This window comes from Eptesicus fuscus, chromosome 12 (genome assembly GCF_027574615.1).
Source record: "Eptesicus fuscus isolate TK198812 chromosome 12, DD_ASM_mEF_20220401, whole genome shotgun sequence".
In the NCBI taxonomy this organism is placed as follows: Eukaryota; Metazoa; Chordata; class Mammalia; order Chiroptera; family Vespertilionidae; genus Eptesicus; species Eptesicus fuscus.
In genome coordinates this window covers 71432446-71454772 of record NC_072484.1, presented here as the reverse complement: position 1 = coordinate 71454772, position 22327 = coordinate 71432446, and the positions used below count along the sequence as shown (strand labels likewise).

Genomic DNA, 22327 nt, shown 5'->3' with positions numbered 1-22327 from the left:
CTCCAACCTGAGACAAGCATGGTGAGCTGGAGAGGAGGCAGAGAGGGAGACAAGGCCTGACACTTCTGAGTAAGAAGTGTGGATGTGGGCTAAGTGCAGTGGGAAGCCACTAAGCAAGAAGCTAATGTGATGTGGTTTAGATTTTTAGTAGGATCACCCTGGCTGTAGAGGGGAGAATGGGTTAGAAGAAGGTAAAAGTGGAAGTTAGGAGAGACCAGGTAACAGGTAGAGACAGTCACCCAGCTGAGAGAAGATGGTGGGTAGATTAGGAGGGTGGAGGGAATGGAGGATTTGCGCTATCCTGGAGACTAGGCCATGAGACCACACTGATGGATTGAATGTGGACTGAGGAATCAGGAAGAATCAAAGATGACTTTTCAGGTGTCTGGCCTGAACACTGAGTGAAGAGTCATGACAATGAGCCAGGGAAGGCTGGAGAAGAGGGGATGAAGGGGCCAGGAATGAGGAATACTAATTTGGAAGTTTAAGAGGAAGACTGAGAGATCAATTTTGTATATGTGTGAACTTTGAGATCACTGTGAGGCAAGCAAGTAGAGATAACAGGAAGGCAGCAGTTGAAAATGCAAGTCTGGAACCAGAAAAAGGTCCAGGCGGGAGGTGTAACTGAGGGAGTCATCTGCATCCAGAGGGTATTAAATCCTGGGAACAGATGAGATCATTTAGGGAGAGAATATGATGAAAGAAGGGAGATAATCTAATGAGAAAAGAGAAGAAATAATAAAACGGGTTGGTAATCTAACACTGATCGTAGTAATGCTAAAAACACAGAAAAATTAAAAATAAATTCTTAACAAATTACCTTTAGGCTTTTAAAATAAAAAATTTTCACTTTGGATTTTTCCCAAAAGTTTCTGTATATTGGAGGCATAAGAAAAAAAATTTTAAGTTCTCTGTTTGGATTGTATTCAGAAGGATCCTTTTCCTTAAGAACAAAAGTGAAATTATTTTTCAAAAACTCACTACTTGAAATTCAAGACTTTAAAAAGCTTACTCTCACATTATGTCCACTTTGTAAACATTCTACCTTAAGATACACTTTTTCTCATCCTTATAATAAAAATGCAATTATATGTTTTATTATCAATGTCCTTTCATCCTGAAAGATGAAACTGGTCCTTTCAAATAGTCCAAGAGTCATACGAGAGGTGTAAAATGCTCAAGAGATCAAGAATTTATTTTAAAATGTTAAAAAACAAAAAACCTAAGTGTACCTTCCAGGCCACCCAAAAACCGATAAGCAAGGAGCTGAAAAGGATAGAATTGCCAGGAAAAATATGTAAATATAATAGCTACTCCTCAAATGAAAACACATTAAAGCTGTAATTATATCTCTGGGTATTTGTTAACCCAAAAAACTCACTCTGCTCTTGAGGCTTATACTATCACTAAGAACTACCAAATTGAAATCATAGTTGTAAACATAACTGGGATACTTTATATGTTTAAAAGATGCCCAATGTTTCACAAGGGGTGATGTATAAGAAGGAAAGTCAGTAACATTTGCCAAAACTGTTCCTTCCCTCAATTGTGAAATTAAATCAAGACTGAAATTCTTTTTTACAATCATAAGACTCTGTAAAATTCTTCTGTTCAGATATATAAAGGAGAGGACTAGCCTAACTTGTAAGGGATTGTTATTCCATTTCATGATGCAGCTATGCAAAAGCCTAGGAGGCTACCAGGAAGGTCACATGAATTGATGGATAATGAGCATTCATTCATTCATTCATTCAACAAATATTGATTACGCACCCATAACGTGTCAGGTGCTATTCTGTGTCCTGAGGTTACATCAGTGAAAAGGTCTCACATTTAGGAGTTAATGGGGGAGACAATGAAACAACAAATAAATACATATGCATTTGCCAACTGGTGTAAGTGCTATGAAGATAAGTAAAGTGGGTTGAAGGAGGGCTGGAGAATGGAGTGTATATTACACACAATGATCAGGGAAAGCCTGATGGTTATACCTGAGCAGAGACTTGAGGCCAGTACCATGATATTCAGGGAACAGAGTTCTAGATAGAGGAACAGCAAGTGCAAAGTCACTGAGGCTATGCTTGAAGTTTTTAAGGCATAGCAAAGAGAACCGTCTAGCATGGCTGAAAGTGAGGACAGGGAGGTAGCCTAGCAGGCAAGAACTTCAGATTTTACTTTAAAATGAGAAGCAACTGGAGTGCTCTAACAGAGGTCCTAACTTTTTAAAAAGATCACAAAGGGAACACAAGTTCTTACTCATAAAAACAAAACAAGTGGATGTCTCTCAATCTGTTCATAAGTTTAAAAAAACACACAATAAAACAACCTTATAGTATGGTAGCATTTTTGTAAAAAAAATACTCACACATAGGAACAAAAAACTAAAAAGATAAATATTGTGATTTACTATGGTTTGTGGGATTGTGATTTTTTCTTAGGTTTTTTTCTAGTTTTCTGCCTTAAACACGAATTACTTTTGAAAATTTAAACGTTATCTTAAGGGGGGGAGCACTCCCACTGTGAGACTGCCTTAGTCTGAAATTTTAATTTCGGGAAAAAAACAACAAAAAAATAAAGCATGGGAAACATTTTCTCCAAAAATTACTTGACTTTCTATGCAATGTTTGCCTGTTATGAAGCACTGCCCAAATCAAGTGCTGCTCAATGTATCAAGGTCACAAAACCAACTTGGTTAATATGTTTATCATTACACTAGAGGCCCAGTGCACAAAATTCGTGCAGGGCGGGGGTGGGTGGGTAGGTGTCCCTCAGCCGGACTGCACCCTTTGAAACTGCTGGCTCCTAACTGCTGGCGTGCCTGCCAGCCTGATCGCCCCCTAACCGCTCCCCTGTCCAACCGATCGCCCCCAACTGCCCTCCCCTGCTGGCCTGTTCGCCCCCCAACTGCCCTCCCCTGCAGGCCTGGTTGCCCCCCAGCTGCCCTCCCCTGCCGGCCATCTTGTGATGACGCAGGGACCACCTAGGCTTTTATTAGTATAGATAGTAGCTCTGTCCTCTAAAGCAACTTTGATTACCATCTTTCCAGGGCAGCAATAGAAAGCCCTTTTCATTAATTTCCTAAGACTCTTTGATACTATTTTGCTGCTTCTGGATTTTTCCACTGTATGTCTCTTAGAAACAAATTAAGCCAGAATAAGTTGTTCCAGCTAATGAAGTGTACTTTGGGTTCTTTCCCCGTGATTGAGAATTATCCAGCAAAATACCAAATTGTTTTAGGACGCATTTTCTCTTAGTTTTGAAATATTGCAATACTACGTTACTACAAATAAAGAGCATCAAGATAACAATATACAAGAATGTGTATAAGTGGAAACTACAGGAATCCTTTTTTAAAGCAAGGATATGTGGAGGTCTCATGAGTAAATTTCTATGTGTCCACATAGTTTAAAACAGAAAAAGAACATATGCCCTCCCTACTCCTTTACCCACCCTCAACTCCCCCCCCCCCCCCCCCCCCATCATTTAACAGTTTCTCCCAGGGCACAAGCTCAGGACAATCACTCCTCAGAAATGCAAACCACTCAACTCAAAATGACTCAGGCTCTCAAACACTTTGCACCTGAGCGCCACATCCCACCCACTATTCAATCACTTTCAACTGGCTTCTCTGAATGAAAATCCCAAAACCGGGAAGGTTTAGCCCCCAACACCGCTCACACGCCACCCGCGGCATCCGGGGACCCGGCGCCCGGGTTTTCTGTTTTCGCGAGGCCAAACAAGGGTTCCAGGATTCAAGATCCTACTGTACCCCAATGGGTCGAGTCCGGATTCACCTGCCTCCCTAGCCGAACGGGCCCTCTTTAGACCAGAGGCAGTGGCCGGGCCTTCCCCGCAGGACACACGGGCCGGCCGGAGTTGGAGCAAGTGGCTCTGACCTCCCAGCATCTCCACCTCCCGTCAGTCAGGCCGTCCCCCCACTCCCCTCCCTGCTCTCGGGCGCACGTGTCGCCCCCCGGCGCACCCTCGGACACGCACCCTCACGCGGGCGGGCGGGCGGGCGGGCATCTGCGGACCCCCACTTCCCCTCCACACCCCTCTCGTTGCTCCTTTCGCAGCGGTCTGGCCGACCTGAGCTACAACTGACCCCTAGGAGCGGTGGCACCCCACGCCCCCAGGACGCCCGAGCCTGAAGCTGGGGGAGGGGGTGATGACAGATGGGCGAAGGGCGGGGATTCGGGGGGAAGGGGCGGAGCCTCCCAGCATGGAGGTGCTGGCGGCTGACAGTAAGAGTGGGGCAGCGGGCGGGAGGGGTACGCGGACACTGCGGGCAGGGCCGGGGGTCAGACGTGGCGGGAAGGAGCTCGCGCAGACACAGGGGGCTGACAGGCAGAGAGACACACAGACACGGGAACTGACAGTCGCGGGGACACACGGGCCGGCGGGCCGCGGCAGGCGCTCACCTGGCAGCGGCGGCGGCGGCGGCGGCGCCCGCGGCCGGGCGGCTCTCACCGCGCTCCGGGCCTCTCTCCTGGCGGCCGGCCGGTCGGCCGGTGCAGGCCCCGCTGAGGCGGCGGCGACGGCGGAGCCGCAGACTGCTGAGCGGCGGGGACGCAGCTGCACCAACCGACTCCCGGCCGCTCGGCTCGGCTCGGCCGTACTCGGAAACGCTCGGCTCCGCTCGGTCCCGCTCGGCTCGGCTGGGGGCGTGGCCCGAGGCCCCCCGCCCAAGTCGCCTCTGGCGCCGGTGGGCGGGGCTCCCATGCGAGCGCGAGCCCCCTGACGTACGTGAGAGCGGACCTTGCCCCGGGCGCATGCGCGGGCTGCGGTCCCGCTCTGCCCCGCGTGGAACTGGAGGGGGTTGGTGAAGAAGGGGACTGGGGCGGATGCTGCGGCCCCAGAGGTTACCGGCTTTTGTATTCCATATCCTGGTCTTTCTGGAGGACCGACTAAGGAAGGCCACACCAAGCTACACTTTGAAAAGGATGTGGGCAGGGCAGGGGCCAGAGGCCATCCCCACCCTCTCCCCTATCCCCGTCCAGTGGTTCCCAACACGCGTCACCTTGGGAGTCCGCCTTTCTTTTATCCCATCAACAGGCACGTCACTGCAGTTTAGGAACTCTTCTGTTTCCTAAACAGAGCAACAACTTTTGACAACTGCTTTCCTAACGTTAAATTTCCAGGTACTTGAAACTTGAAAGCATCAATTTAGCCCCCTCATAGAATAGTGCTGTCCCTTCTTCACAGGTTCTATTGTGTAACCTGTAACACCTGGGATGGGAGTGGGTCTTTTCCTGAGTTTTCCTCGCACGCTCCAGGTACCGTGTTTGTTATGGAGCCCAAGTCTATAGCAAATAGGCTCAGGAAGTGGTCCCCACCTTTAGAACCTAGTGATTAATAAACAGCAAGAGCTCTGCAGTCTGACTAACTGGGTTGGAATCCCAGATCTGCATTATACTAGCAGATTAATAGTTGGTAGAATGACTTTGGACATGCTACTTAATCTCTCACCCGTAAAAGAGCTATGAAAATATTAGGAACGAAGCCAATAGGAATGGTTGAAAGGATTAAATCACAGCACCTGTGACGTTTTCCACACAGTGCCTGTTGTTGAATAAATAAGGCTGGCTTTAACTTTAGTTTACTTACAATTTTCAGAGCCTGAAAACCAGTCAACATATACAAGGGTGGGCAAATGTAGTGAGTATGCGAAAATTTATTTTTGTATTATATATTTTTCTATATGAACTGTAAACCTACTTTTGCCCCCCCCCCCCACACACACACACAAATGCTGAGCAATATGTCAAACTTGCCAGGTACAATGCCAAACTGAAAATTGCTCCTCATCTTGCTCCTTTTCACAGTCTTCCCCACCTCAATTAATGTCAATTCCATCCTTCTGGTGGCTCAGGACAAACCATTGGAATCATCCTCGACTGGTCTCTTGTATCACATCCCACACGCAATCTAGCAGCAAAGCTGGTCAGCTCTCCCTACAGTGGCCTCCTCTTCTCTTTCCTGGAATATTGCAATAACCTGCTACCTGCTCTCCCTGAATTCACTCTGCTCTCGTGGAGCTTGTTCTCAAGCACCCAGAGGGATTCTGTTGAAACCGAAGTCAAAACATATTTATCCTCTAAAGCTTTCAATGGCTTCCCCCCTCACTCAGAGCAAAAACCAAGGTCTTTTTTTCAAGGACCTTCAAGATTCTATGTGACTGCACCCCTCTGCTCCCCAGCACTCTGCGTCTCCATCCAATCCACCCCCTCACTCCACTCCAGCCACACCAGCCTCCTTCCTGCTCCTAGAACATGCAGGCCACTTTCACCCCAGGACCTTTGCCCTTGGTATTTCTTCCCCCCAAGATATCAAAAAGGTGTGCATCCTTACTCCAAATATCTGCTCAAAAGCCATCTCCCCAGCCAGGCTGGTGTGACTCAGTTGGTTGAACATTGACCCATGCACCAAGAGCTCAGGGGTTTGATTCCTGGTCAGAGCACATGTCCGGGGTTTGGGCTCAATCCCCAGTAGGGGGCCTGCAGGAGGCAGCCGATAAATTTTTCTCTTTCTTAGATGTTTCTATTTCTCTCCCTCTCCCTTCCTTTCTCTCTGAAATCAATTATATAATATATATATATATATATATATTCCCCAGAAAGACCTCCCACACCACTCTACTAAAATATCAAGTCCCAACCCCCATCACTCTCTCTTTCCTCATCCTGCTTTATTTTTCCTCATGGCCCTTATGACCTGAATATCATCTGTAATGTCCCAAGGGCAGAAACTTTGTGTTCTAGCATCTGGAGCATGGCCTGACATGACCTGAATATCATCTGTAATGTCCCAAGGGCACGAGCTTTATATTCCAGCATCTGCAACATGGCCTGACATGCCCAAGCACTCACTAAATATTTGTTGAATGAAAGTATATATGGAATGTGTTGTTCCAAAGGACTCCATTTACTCAACCAACTTTTCTGAGCATGTATTCTAACCCAGGCCCTGTGGGATGCAGAGGTAAAGGAGTCACTCTCCCGACCACTGAGAACTCAGTATTTTGGAGGAGACAGACATGTAAAGAAGTACTTCTGGAAGAAAGTATGCAACGCTCATGGATAAGCCACCTGCTTTGGGAAGTAGAGAGAAGGACAGAATTAATACTGTATAAGAGAGTGTGGAAAGGCTTCTCAGAGGAAGTGATGCTAGGCTGGTCCTAAAGAGATGAGGGGCAGGAGACTCCAGGCAGAGGAAACAGCATACACGTAAAACCAGTGTTGGGAGGTTTGTCACAAATCTCCTTTACCGAAGGAGGCAAATTATTATTTTTTAAATAATTTAAGAAGATCCCAGGTGGTTCCTATCATGTCACCTGCACTTACATTCTGATGAGCTTCCTCAAGTGGGAAAGAAACTGTCAGAAGTATAGTTGATGCAATAGAGTTACAACCTGAGCTCCATTTTATTGGAGTGAGCTACACCTGTGACTTTTTTATGTCAGGGTCCAGAGCAGGGGTCCTCAAACTACGGCCCGCGGGCCACATGCGGCTCACCGAGGACATTTATCCGGCCCGCCGGGTGTTTTTGCCGCCGCTGCCTGTCCTGCTTAGCAGCTGACTCGTCCCGGGCCTGCAGTGCACATGTGTGGAATGTGCGCCGCACTCTCCGACTCCCCTCCTTCTCTCTGAGGGACAGTGAACTGGCCCCCTGTTTAAAAAGTTTGAGGACCCCTGGTCCAGAGGCAAAGAGCATGTATCATTAGACGTTTGCTGGCTGCAAGTACCAGTTACCCATCAGGCCAGTTTAAGGAAAATAAAAGAACTTAACAGCTTGGGGTGGGGCAGGAGGGTGGTTCTCTCAGGCCAAGGGCAAGAACCCAGCTGGACTTCTGTATGAATTGGAAGCAGAGCAAGGGTTACCAGTAGGACCATCTCTGCAAACTTGTTTTCTCTGATTCATGATAATAAAATGGACGTATGTCTGCCAGCCACTCCCAAGTACATGACAATTCCAACTATCCAGAGAGAGACTAAAAATCCCTAATTGTTCCAATTTCCAAATCCCAGAAAAGAGACTCTCATTGACCCAACTTGAGTCAGGTGCCCCCTCCTAGTTCACCAGGAACCCACCGCCGTGGATCAGGACCACAAAAAAGGAATTGCTTTGAGTTGAGGAGATAACTTAATAGAACTCCCTCATAGAACCATTAATTTCACGTAATGAAAAAACATCTGGGAGACATTTGATTGTGACACAGGAGAAGATTATTGAGTTTCTGATTTCTGCTTAGCAGGGAGGCCTCTTTGTAGGCAGCAAACAAAACAGGAAGTTGCTCTTTTCCCAACAAAAAGTGGACAGAAACTGGGGTGGTCTCCATAAGTCCTCTGTAGTGGGTATTCTGATGGCCTCCTATGGTAGTTGACATTAATGCCAGCCACCAAAGGTTTTTGGGTTTGCTTGCAAGACACCTCTTAGGATTGTACTTCTTTACATCTTGGAGTCAGGAGTGGCCATGTCACTTACTTTTATTATGGTCAATAAAGTATGAGCAGAAGTATATCACTCTTGGATCCAAATTTTAAGAGCTAGTAGGCTATTTTTTGTTTTCTCTTTCCCTCAATAACAGCAAAAGACAATGCTTGAGATAGTTATAGTTCCATCAGCCTAGGTCCTGGAGTGAGAAAACATGGAATAATGCCCCTAGATGACCCACCGTGGACATGTAGTATTAGCAAGAAATACACCTTTGCTGTTATTAAAAAAAAAAAAAAATGGTGCTTGTTTGTTATCACAGCAAAACCCAGCCTATCCTGAGAGATGCATCTTCCTAACATCCAGTCCATCTCACCCCCCATTGTACAGCAAGACAATCTGAGTGGGATGGACCCTCATCTCCCACATGGGGTGTGGACCCTAAACCAGTTGAAGTAATCTCATGCACCTTGTATTGGTTGCTCCAGGGATAGCCCTCTTACCCTGGCCTACATCTATCAGTACCCAATATTCACCTCATTGCAATAGTTGCATAAACCCTTCACTGTCTCCCTGGATGTCAGTAAGGAACTATTTGCTGCTGGCAGCTACTTTGTGACCAGGAAGAGAGCCAGCCTAATGATGACACCAATGCATGGAAAAGGGAAAGGCAGATGAACTGAAGAGAAACAGAGTTGGGGTGCTGATCAAGGCTTACCTGAATCCATCTACCCAATAATCTACCCAATAAAGTTACTTAAGTCAATAAATTCCCTTTATCATTGATTCTAATTTGACTTGGAGTCTCTTATACTTGAAACCAAAAGCATTCCAACTATGACTGTTCACTGCATACTTCTGAGTAGTAGCCAGTGCCACTGACTCACAGGTGGGAAAGAGTCTGGGCTATGAACAGTTGCAGGAAGAGAAGCTGAAAATTCTACCTGATTTATATGCCAGTTCCTTATCAAGAATGAGTATCACGATGCAGGCACAGCACAGAGAAGGATCGGATGAGGCCTGTCTTCTGCCAGCACTCACAGCTAGGGTTCTGCTGCCTCTATGGGCAGCCCAGCCCAGGACCCCCGTCCTAACACAGGGTGGGACCCGGAATCACATCTTATTTTCTAAATATGCACTTTCTGCTGGACCAGAGACGAGTTTGAATGTCCATGAGCTCTCCAAGCTCAAGGTATTGTCTGTCCCCACCCACTGCTCTCCAATAAATATGTATTGTGCACCTACCATGTACCTGACCCTCTGTTAGGTTCTGGGTATGCAGCAGTGAATAAAACCAGAGACCTTCATGGAGCTTACAGCCTAATAAGTAGGGCAGACATTGGTCAAGTAATCAACAACATAAATCTTACATGGTGCCGGGTACCATGAGATCCAGGGGGACAGGAAACCTTGGAGAATTTAATGCCGGCAAGCCTGCACTACCAGATTTTCAAGTCAAAGAAAAACAATTCTAGGTAGAAACACAGAACTATAGGACAAAATGAAGATCACAGGCAACAGTATATATGTGGATAAATATGAAAACTACTTTAACTGTAAAATAATTACTATTTAAAGCAATAACAATGTATTTTGAGATTTGTAACATGTAAAAGTAAACAATATGACAGAAATATCATAGAAGGTAGAAACAATAAAGAGAATTATACTGTTATGAGGTTCTTATATTGTTGGGAAAATTGTAAAATACTAATTCAAGTTATGCTGCAATAAGTAAGGGTGTATATCATAATCTCCAAAGTAAGCATTAAAAATATAAAAATGGTTTATCTAAAATTCCAATAGAAAAGAAATTGAAAGCAAGGTTTCAAAGAGATAGTTATACTCTCATGTCCATAGCAACATTATTCAAAGTAGCCAAAATGTGGAAGCAGCTCAAATGTCCATCAATAGGTGAATGAAAAAACAAAACATAACATACTCATACAGTGGAATATTATTCAGCCTTTAAAGGAAGAAAGTTCTGCCCTAACTGGTTTGGCTCAGTGGGTAGAGCGTCGGCCTGCGGACTCAAGGGTCCCAGGTTTGATTCCAGTCAAGGGCACATACCCAGTAGGGAGTGTGCAGGAGGCAGCTGATTGATATTTCTAGCTCTCTATCCCCTCCCCTTCCTCTCTGTAAAAAAAATCAATAAAATATATTTTTTTTTAAAAAAAGGAAGAAAGTTCTGACATATACTACAACATAGATGAACTTTAAAGACATGAAGCTAAGTGAAATAAGTCAGTCACATACACAAAATAAAAGAAATAAGTGAGTCACAAAATACAAATACTCTATGGCTGCATTTATATGAATTACAGGCATACCTCAGAGATATTATGGGTTTATTTTCAGACCACCATGATAAAGTGAATATAGCAATGAATTTTTTTGGTTTCCCAGTTCATATAAAAGTTATGTTTACACTATCCTGTAGTCTATTAAGTGTGCAATAGCATTACATCTAAAAACAAACAATGTATATATCTTAATTTAAAAATACTTTATTACTAAAAAAAAATGCTAACCATTATCTGAGATTTCAATGAGTCAATCTTTTTGCTTGTGGAGAGTCTTACTTTTAATTTGTAAAAAAAATGCAATATCTGCAAAGCACAATAAAGTATAGTGAAATAAAGCAAGGTATACCTATAACTAAAGTAGTCAAATTCATAGAAACAGAAAATAAAATGGTGGTTGCCAAGGCCTGGGATGGGGTGAGGAATGGGCAGGTTTTGTTTAATGGAGATAGAGTTTCAGTTGTGCTAGATGAAAAGTATTCTGGAGACCGACTGCACTGAAGTGGGAGTTACTTAAAGCTAGTGAACTGTACACTTAAAATGGCTACAATGGCACATTTTATGTGTATTTTTTTATGCTTTTATTGACTTTAGAGAGAGAGAAAGGGAGAGGGGGAGAGAGAGAAACATCCATGAGAGAGAGAAACATCAATTGGCTGGCTCCTGCACACTCCTTACTGGAAATTGAGCCCACAACCTGAGCATGTGCCCCCACTGGGAATCAAACTGGTGACCTCTGAGTTATAGGACGACACTCATCCAACTGAGTCACATTGGCCAGGGTTTATTATATGTATTTTACAATAGTTTTTTAGGAAAATTAAATGGAGCCCTAGACAGTTTGGCTCAGTGGATAGAGGACTGAAGGGTCACGGGTTCAATTCCTGATCAAGGGCAAGCACTTTGGTTGCAGGCTCAATCCCCGCCCTGACTGGGGCGCATTTGAGAGGCAACCAATTCATGTGTACCTCTCACATCGATGTCTCCCTCTCTCTGTCCCTCCCCCTCTCTTCCACTCTCTCCAAAAATCAAAGGAAAAATATCCTCGGGTGAGGATCAACAAAACAAAACAAAATCAAATGGAGAAGATAAAATGAAACAATAATAAATCCAAAAGAAGTGAGAAAAACAGGAACAAACACCAGGTAGGACAAATAAAAGACAAATAAGATTATAGCGGTAAATGATTTGGAACCATACCTATAATTATGTTAAATGTAAGTGGACTAAATATTTAATAAAAAGAAAAAGTTTGACAGGCTGAATTACACAAACAAACAAAAAGACTCAATTATAAAATATTTATAAGAGACACACTTTAATTTAAGGACATATAGATTGAAAAATTAAAAATGGAAATATAGCTAACATTTAAATAAGAAATATTACCTACCTTATATAAATTCTATAAGAAAATAGGGGAACAATTTCCAACTTATTTTATAAAGTCAGCATAATCCTACTACCAAAACCTGGCAAGAATGTGACAAGAGAAAATACCACAGACCAGTATCTTTCATGATCATAAATACAACAACCGTAAACAAAATGTTAGCAAATCAAATACAGCATAAATAAAAAAAGATAATAAATAAAAACCAAGTGGAGTTTATCCCAGAAATGCAAATCCATTTAACATTTAAAATCAACCACTTTAACATAATAAAATAAAAAATAATTTGATCATCTGAATAGACGATTAAAAAAAAGCATTTGCTAAAATTCAATACCTATTCACAATCAAAAACGTTTAGCAACCTAGGAATAGAACTTCATCAATTTGACACAGGGAATATAGGAGGAAAAAACAAAAACACCAAAACTGGAGCTAACATCGTCCTTAATGGTAAAACACTGAACACTTTCCTCCCTAAGGTCAGGAACAGAGCAAGGATATCAGCTGTCACCACCTCTAATCAACATTTTACTCTATGTCCTAGCCAGGACTGTAAGGCAAGAAAAAAAAAAAAGTCATAAAGATACGAAAGAAAAAAAAAAAGTAAAACTGTCTTTATCCAAAGATAATATGATAGTGGAGATAAGAAATCCTAAACTTTTAGGACCAATAAATGACCATCTTAGTCTGGCTGCTATCATGAAATACCACAAACTGGGTCTTATCAACAATAAAAATGTATTTCTCACAGTTCTGGAGGCTGGAAGTCTGAGCTCAGGGTGCCACATGGTCGGGTTCTGATGAAGGCCCTCTTCTGGGTTGCAAATTTAATACTATCCCCAAATCAACCTTATTTCTATCGTCCAGCAAATGTCAGAAAATAGTTTTTAAAAAGACTAGTCAAAATAGTTTTGAAATAACAACAACAAACAAAAAAATGCCAAGTACAGACAAACCTCAGTTCTCAAACAATTCACTTCTTGACCTGACAATCCTTTCATGCTAATACCTGTATGATCAATCAAGCATGTCTCACTCAGGCAACAACAAAGGGGAGAATGCACAGGTATGAGTCAGTTTACCACTAAACCTTATGTTGTTAGCATCTCAGGAAATGGTGCTGTGAATATTTTTGTGGGCTTTTTTTCCCCTTTGTTGCTGATTCTTGTTAAATTTTCATTTTTTACTATACATTTCATTTTCTTTCTTTAAAATATATTTTTATTGATTTCAGAGAGGAAGGGAGAGGGAGAGATAGAAACATCAATGATGAGAGAGAACCATTGCGGCTGCCTCCTGCACACCTCCTACTGGGGATCGAGCCCACAACCTAGGCATATGCCCTTGACCGGAATTGAACCCGGGACCCTTCAGTCCACAGGTAAACACTCTATCCACTGAGCCAAACCAGCTAGGGCTCCTTTGAATATATATATTTTTAATATATTTTATTGATTTTTTACAGAGAGGAAGGGAGAGGGATAGAGAGTTAGAAACATCGATGAGAAAGAAACATCAATCAGCTGCCTCCTGCACACACCTCACTGGGGATGTGCCTGCAACCAAGGTACATGCCCTTGACCGGAATCGAACCTGGGACCTTTCAGGCCGCAGGCCGATGCTCTATCCACTGAGCCAAACCAGTCAGGGCTCCTTTTGAATATTGACTGGGAATTGAACCTTGACCTCCTGGTTCATACATAGGTCGATGCTCAACCACTGAACCATGCCACCTGGGCCTGTTGAACTTTACAAAAACTGAACATTAGGTGTTAAATATCTGTCCATTTTAATACACATAGACCTACTTCACACTTGGAGAGGGGGGTAATGCATATATTTATTATCTTGATTGTGGTGATGGTTTCATGGGTATCTGCACCTGTCAAAACTCAAATGTACGCTTTAAACATGTCAGTACTGTATGTCAGTCATACCCCAATAAAACTGGAAACATATTGTGCTTTTAAATCTTTTACTGTTTTCCCCACTTAACACTCTAAATTCCATCCAGTCTGCTGTATGTGTGTCAAATTCGTAGCTGCTCACTGCTGTGTAGAAGTAAGCTGTAAAATAAGCAGATAGTTCTCAGTGAAATGGGGTCTGCGTAGGGCACGTCATTCAGCCATCCCATCCTTGCCTCCCGCTCACCTATGCCACAGACAATGCTATCCTATATAATAAAAGCGTACTATGCAAATCGACCGAACGGCTGAATGACCAGTCAGTGGGGGGCGGGGCCAGCGAGCAGGCAGCACCAGGCCAGCCAAGGCACGTGCCAGCAGGCAGAGGGCGGGAACAGCGATGAGGTGGGGGGCAATGACCAGCGGTGGCAGAGGGGCGATAGGGGGAGGGGGAGCCAGCACCGTCCCTGATCAGCCCAGTGGCGTAGAGGCAGGGTGATGGAGGCCGCGCTGTCCCCTGATCGCCCATCTGGTCACCTCCCGCAGAGGGAAGCCAGACTGCGGCTTATGGGGATGGGGCCTAAGCTGTCAGTAGGACATCCCCTGAGGACTCCCAGATTGTGAGAGGGCGCAGCCGAGGGCCCCCTCCCCCAGTGCATAAATTTTCGTGCACCGGGCCTCTACTCATAAATAACCTCCTCCTTGTCATCAAGTATCTAAGCAAACTGTCTTCAAAATACACTTCAAGGAGTGAGGTTGCTGAACAACGTGCCCGAGTCAAGTTTCCTCGTGCAGCCCGCTGCCGGGAGGGTCCCAGTCTCTTCACTTGAGTTTCTGACCCCTTCCTACTGCAACAAGACAGAGGGCAAGGACGTAGGTCCGTGACCTCCCCCTTCAATTTGGTAGCCACCTCATGGTTGCTGACAAAGAATTCTTCAGGCACATGGCTGTGGCCATGCCATAAGTGCGTAACAGATGGAATGTCTTTATTTTTCACTTGTTTTTTTATCCTGTTTTGGGGGACGGGTGCAGGTTAGAGAAAGAAACTCTATAGCCTGACTTTCGGGGCACGCCCTGGCAGCCTTCAAAGGTCCACCTACAGGGGGGAGCTGGGCCTCAGGGCTCAGCCAGGGTTTGAAGCAGCCAGGAATGCAGCAACCCAGCTGGCCGCTCAGGAACACCTCAGTGAACAAGGCTGCGGGGAAGGAAGTCATTACACAGACAGCTGGGCTGCAAAAAAACAAAAATACTCCCCACACCAAACTCCACAAAGCAGTGTGGCTGGGTGCCCCATGACTCAACGGGTTGTCTGCCATGTGGCACACAACCCTCACCCACTGCTGGCCACTCCTCTGAGCAGCTTGGAAATGACTGGGCGGGGGCCCCGGGAAAATCCATGACTGTCTTCCCTCTCCACCCTCTCTGCTCTGCCATTGCTACCCTCAGCAGCTCCCTTCTCCTCACTCCTTCCCTTTTCACCCTTTTGCCCTTAAAAAAAAAAAAAAAAAAAAGGCTGGAATTTAGTATTTCATACCTGCTGGAGACTTTGTGGGGGCACTGAGGTCAAAACACTGGCAACCGCCCTGGCCGGTTTGGCTCAGTGGATAGAGGTTCAGCCTGCGGACTGAAGGGTCCCAGGTTCGATTCTGGTCAAGGGCACATGCCCAGTTTGTGGGCTCGATCCTCAGTGGGGGGTGTGCAGGAGGCAGGCAGCCAATCAATGATTCTCTCTCATCACTTATGTTTCTATCTCTCTCTCCCTTTCCCTTCCTCTCTGAAATCAATAAAAATATATTAAAAAAGAAAACAAAACAAACAAACACAAACAAAAAACCACACTGGCAACCTACTGAATCAGACAGATACCAGCAACAAGTCATACCACCTGGGCAGGGGCCATATCACCTGGAGAGAGGCCGGGGGAGGCAGACGGCAGCAAGGGATGGAGACTTCAAGGTAGAGGTAAGACCATCAGAGATGCAGATATTTACTCACTAATCATGACTGGAGACCTACTCTGTGCCAAATACCATTCTGAGAATAGAAAGGTGCAGACAGATCCCATGTCTTGTCCTCCTGAGGGCTACGTTCTCCTGGGGAAAGACCCACAAACACCAAATACCATAAATTAGTAAATTAGGTAGCATATGAAAACGTGATAGGGCTACCAGAAACGATTAGAACAGGGGAAGGTGGATGGGAGGGGTCAAGGTTGTCTGAAAGGTGACATCTGAGTCATCTGGAGGTGGGGGGGTGAGCCATGTGGGTGTCCAGGGAAAGAGCATTCTGGGTAGAGGAAACCACCAGGGCAGAGGGGACAGTGTGCCTGGTGTGCTTGAGAACCAACCAGGAGGTGAATGTGGCGGCTGCAGGCAGTGAGGGGGAGCTGAGTGGGAGATGAGAGCAGGGAGGTGGGAGGTGGGAGACTGGGAACCACGGGCGGGTTTTGAGCAGAGATCTAACCAGAACTGACTTTGGTTTTAACAGCATCCCACTGTCAGGTGTTTCTGCCCTCTGAGAGTATGATGCAAGAGGAGTACAAACTGAAACTACTGAGTGTGGCGATGGTTTCATGGGTATCTACACCTGTCAAAACTCAAATGCACACTTTAAACATGTGTGGTTTACTGAACGCCAGTCATACCTCCATAAAACTGGGAAAGTGTGGAGCTTTAAATCTGTTACTATTGTCCCCACTGGATACCCTAAATTCGATCCAGGCTGTTGTGTGTACATCTAAGTCGTAGCTGCTCACTGCTGTGTAGAAAGAAGTCTTGCCAAAGACATAGAATTGTATGAAGTCAATGAGAGTGATGCTGGGAACAGCTGGAATCACATAAAGCATTGGCAGATGAGGGTCTGGCAGTGTTAGAAAAGGACATCACAGGGCAGGAGTTTCTGAAGAATGATTTAAGTAAGAGATAAGAGAAGCCTTTGGAAAAACCAAAGGAGTCCAGAATTATTTTTGGATAGTTGTGCTTTTGAGAAAATACAATACTACATAAAGGATGTCATACCATGCAATCATGCAATTGCTCCATGCTCCCAAGTTATTTAAATTATTCTTGGTCACACTAAAAATTAGGATAGGGTGGCATGCATTATTACCAAAATTTTATTCAGTATAGGGTAAGATTTTGTTCAGCATATTTTTAAGTATAAGTTAATAACTGGTTTTCTTCTCTTCATGTATAACAATGGTTCCTACTTCACCAGCTTGCTTGTTATAGAGATCAAATAAGAGCATTCACTCACTAACACATGCAACTAATACTTATTGTGGGTCTCCTTTTGTGTACCAGGCCCCAAGTGAGGCTTCAGGTTACAGTGATGAACAAAAAGACATAGCTTTCACTGAATAAGGCCCACATAAAACACTACGATGAAAAGACACATAATTCTATGAGAGCCTATGTGAGGGAAAGTCAACCTAGCCAGAAGGTGTATTAGTTAGCTATTACTGTGTAACAAATCACCCAAAACTTAGAAATTTTGAACAACATACGTGTACTAGAGGCCCAGTGCATGAAATCAATGCACTCGGGGGGGGGGGGGGGTCCCTCAACTCAGCCTGCGCCCTCTCATAGTCTGGGAGCCCTCGGGGGATGCCCAACTGATGGCTCCGGGGAGCAGGCCTAAGCCATCAGTTGGACATCCTTAGCACTGCCAGGAGAGGCTCCTGCCACCACCACTGCATTCGCCAGCTGTGAGCCTGGCTTCTAGCTGAGCGGTGCTGCCCCTGTGGGAGCGCACTGACCACCAGGGGGCAGCTCCTGTGTTGAGCATCTGCTCCCTGGTGGTCAGTGTGCATCATAGTGACCGGTTGTTCCACTGTTTGATCGATTTGCATATTAGACTTTTATTATATAGGATTATCTCACTACTTCTATGAGTCAGGAGTCTGAGCATGGCTTAGTTGGGTCTTCTGCTTTGAAACTCACAAGGCTGCAATCAAGGTCACAGCCAGGCTACATTCTCATTTGGAGACTGAACTGGGGAAAAATTGCTTCCAAGCTCATGCAGGTTGTTGGCTGGGTTCATTTTCTTGTGACTATAGGACTAAGGACTCTAGCTTTTTGCTGGAGGCTGCCACAGCTCCTAGAGACCACCATAGCTCCTTGTGAGCGTCCTAAACCTGGCTGTTTACTTCAAGTCAGCATGGAGAGTCTCCAGAGCTAGTCTGTCACATAATCATGGGAGTGACAGCTGGCACCCCTGCTATATTCTATTGGTTAAAATCAAGTCACAGGTCCCGCCCACACTCAAAAGGTAGGGATAACACAAAAGCATGAATACCAGGAGGCAGGGATACAGAGGGTCACCTTGAAGTCTGTCTGCCACTGCAGGCTTCCCTGAGGAAGTAACAATGGAGCTGGGATCTAGTACAATGACTAGCAATATTATGTCACTCTCCTGCTCAACAACCATTAATTGTTCCTCAATGCCCACGGTTTTGCCCCATATTCCAGGCCAGGCAGGCTATCTGCTTGTACTCACTTTCGCTCCAGTATCCATGCCTTCATTCACCCCTTCCACTCACTAAGGCCGCCCCTGGCTCTCTCGTATATCCTCCATCTACTTATAATTCAAGGCTGAGCATAAATTGATCCTCCCTAAACAATGTTTTTGAACATATATTTAAGGGAAGAGCACCATGCTAGACCCTCCCTGAACTGGAAAGCATAATGAGGCATGATCCTGAATGCCAGATGCAGAGTGGGGAGCAGAGGGTATCCTCAATATAAGAAGAGGAAGAATAGAAGGTTCCTTTGCTGAAGATCAAGTTCATGGGGCAGTTGGTAAGTCCTACAGGGATTTTAGATGCACAGAAAGCTCCACTTCACACAATGCTTCATGATCTTTCAGGATTCTTCCCTAGGCTGGAAATCACCAGCGGGTTCCAAAAGGTTTCGGTCAAACTAAAGTTTTTCTGGGAAGGACAGTTGGAGCCAGGAACTGCCCAGCCAGAGCCCACGCTGCCAGGCAACCTGGCCAGGCTGGCACCAAAGGCTTCTTTGGAAGGAGTAGGGAACAGCACAGAAGTCGCCTGCCCTTCAGCCCAGGATTCCCAGGCCTGCGGCCCAGAGTCTGGCTTCCTCTGGCCTGCGGCAGGGGGCGGGGCCAGGAGGGCGGGGCCAGTGGGGACGGCTTGGCTTCCTCAACCTTCAGCTTTGGACCCGCGCACCTGCCCACTGCTGCCATAGGGGTCTGAATCTTTGCAGATGTCGTAGAGGGCAGAAGCAGCCTGGATCTAGAGGTGGGGGAAGGCCTGGCTCCCCGAGTCCCCCGTGCCCATCTTCCCTAGTGCCCACTCCACCTGGAAGCCAGAGGGCTTTTTCTCAATACCCATTAAAGCTTCATTTGCTCTGAGCACCTGGACACAATCAGAATCCTTCCCCACCCCACACTCCCACCCACCTCACTTCACTTTCCATCCTCAGTAGTGAACTACCCCCAGGACCTTGCACAAACTAGACCCTACACCTGGAACATTGTTCCCACCCTTCTTCACCAAACAAATTCCAATTTATTTTTTTTCAGGCTTAGACATCCACTCAGGAAAGCTGGACTTGACCCCTCCCATCCTGCTATAGGCTCCAGGGCTGGGCCCACCACAGCTCTCATCTTTTTACATCATAGCCACCTGACTGCCTGTCTATTCTTGTCTTTCTTTTCCTTCTTCCTCCCCTTCCCTCCCCCGAAGCCTGAGCTGTGGCTGCAGCATCACGGTGTCTGGCCCAGGCATGGTGCTGGGTAAGGTCATAAACACCTTGCCTGCGGGTCCTCCATACCTCTGCCTGGATTGGGGGGACTCCCGCAGCCGCTTCAGGTCTTAGAGCAGCAGGTCTCAAACTACAACTGGCATCAGAATCGCCTGGTGGTGGGCGGGGGGGGGGGGGCCTTATAAAATACAGATGGCTAGGCCTCACCCCCAGAGTTTCTGCTTCAGTAGGTCTGGAGTAGGGCCCGAGTTTGCATTGCTAAGAAGTCCCCAGGTGCGGCTGCTGCTGCCAGCCCAGGAACCAACTTTAAGAGTCACTTTTCCCAAGCATGTCAAACCCACCGGCCGCGAGCTTGACATGCTTGAGAGCACCAGTTTCCCCACTGCTGGAATAGGATAACTGCCGTTCCTACCTAGGTTTTGTGAGAATCCAATGAGACAGTGCAAACGGAGAACTCAGCATTGTGCCTGGGCCCAATAAAGCGTCTGCAATGGCGAAGGGGAGAGGGCAGGAGACATGCCAAGCAGGGAACACATGGGCAGGAGCAGAGGCAGGAAAGGGCCAAGCAGGGCAGCGGGGCTGGCAGAAGAGCCAAGGCCAAGCACAGCAGCCAGAGTCCACGTTGCACGATGGGAGCAGCTGGGAGCCGGTGGGAGCTGAATGTGGCAACACCGGGCAGGAGGCGGCTGCCGGCAGCAAATGCCACATGCTGGGTTCTCCTTGGCTATTTGGCCAGGCACTGGGTTGCCAGGTTTAGCAAATAAAAATAAAGGCTCATCTTTAAATCTGAATTTCAGATAAACAACACGTAACTTTAGTATACGTGTATCCCAAATATTGCATGGGACACACACTAAAAATAAAACCTTACGGTATTTATCAGGAACTCAAACGTAACTAGGCAGCCTAAATCTGACAACCCTAGCCAGATACCAACTGCTTACCACCCAACCCCCAAGCCTGCATGCTGGAGGGAGAAGGTCCCAGAGTCCTCTGCCTCCCTCCCCACCTTCAACAGGGCCATCAGGAGTGGTCCAAGCGACAGGCCTGGGGGAGAGGGTCCTTTCGCCTCACGCTAGGCTCACCCCAGCAAGAAAGTAGCGGGACACAGTAACTCATCCTTGGGCCTGACTTAGCGAAGCACAGAAGAGCACCCAGTTCCATGAAGAAGGAAGTGCCACCTACACTCATGAGTTAATTAAGAAACCCACCGTTGCCAGTAGCACGGGCCCATCTGGTGCGTGTACTCTGAGAGGAGAAAATAGCCTCTATCCTAAACCCCAGAAAGGGGCAAACACAGGCACCCACGGCAGGGTGGGCCCGGCCTCATGCAGTTCACGTGGGCGTGAGCACATCCTTCTCCCAGAGGCTGCCTCTCTCTCCCCTGCCTCATAATCACCAAACCTCTGATGATTTATAGTTCCAGAAACAAGCCTGTCAGAAATACAATTTCTGCAACAAACTTTCTATCAACCCCATCTAACAAGAAACAACGAAGGCAATTTGTGTTCCATCTTAAAAAAAAAAATGCGATAAACATTATTGAATGCTTAGTGTGTGCCCTGTGCTGTGTTTAGCATTTTATTTGGCCCAGTAGTTCTCAGCCTTGGCTATACATTACAATCACCTGGAGAGGTGGTTGTTGTTTTTTTTCATTCCAGTACCCCAGGCATCAGTGCTTGCACAGGACACAGCGATTCCAAATGGGCAGTCACTGACTTTGTTCATTCTGGTTAATTCTCACAATACAATCCCGAAAGGGAGGTTTTATCTCCGTTTTGCAGATGAGAAAACTGAGGCTCGAAGAGGAGTAACTATGCACCTGTAGCCACAACCTCTGACCTCTCCTTCCTTCCTCCCTCCCCAGGCTCACTGCAGGGGCTGCCGATGTTTCCAGAGTTTCACTGTTATATATAATAGTTATATCTAACGCTATCACAGAAAGGTTTGTGGCATGGCACTGCCCTCTGGCCACTTCGAGATAGCTCTGCTCCCAACAAGGCCCTTCTGAAATACCAGCCAAACACTGCCCTGGGTTCAGGACTGACACCAAATGACTTTTGCTAAAGCAAAAACAACTGAGGTTCTAGCTAGGTCCTGTCCTCTTGGGTCACAGAACAACGGTAGCCAGGTCTCTCTCCCCACCACCGCCCAGCACTTCTAAGTCTGCCTCTTGGCCATTGTGCCCCACCCTCCCAAGCCTTTCCTCAATGCCCGACCTCTTAACAGCAAATTCCCTCACCTCCTGAGCCTTCTCAGCGCATCTTCTTTGCAGGGCTCACATTCTGATAGGCAGTCAGAGAGGTCTTTTGATACAGGACAGACCGCGAACCACAGATCCAAAAGGAAACAAAGCGTCCTCCGGCGCGAGCCTCGCCGGTGGCTCGCGGGCCGGCGGATCCTTCAGAAGTGCGCGCACCTGGGCTCACCTGCGCGCGTCGGTGGGGCTTGCGGGCCTAGAGAGGATGCTCAGCTGGGCGAGAAGGCTGGTCATCGCCTGCCCTCTGCTGGCCAGTAGCGGTATTGAGCCCGCTGCCGCTCCACTGTGCGTCCAGTAGGTGCAATGAA

The 22327-nt window shown here is 46.3% G+C and overlaps 1 protein-coding gene across 2 annotated transcripts in view; it reads right to left on the bottom strand.

The window, feature by feature from the left end:
* Positions 1-22255, bottom strand: part of ZHX3 (zinc fingers and homeoboxes 3) — a 130321-nt gene extending 108066 nt beyond the window's left edge. Inside the window, exon 1 of one of the 2 annotated variants that reach the window (XM_054723635.1) lies at positions 22179-22255. The gene's annotated coding sequence lies outside the window, so the exon portion shown is untranslated. Of the gene's footprint in view, positions 1-4421; positions 4647-22178 lie in introns of those variants that run through there. The other variant, XM_054723634.1, reaches the window with a different exon arrangement.
* Between the last annotated feature and the right edge of the window lie 72 nt (positions 22256-22327).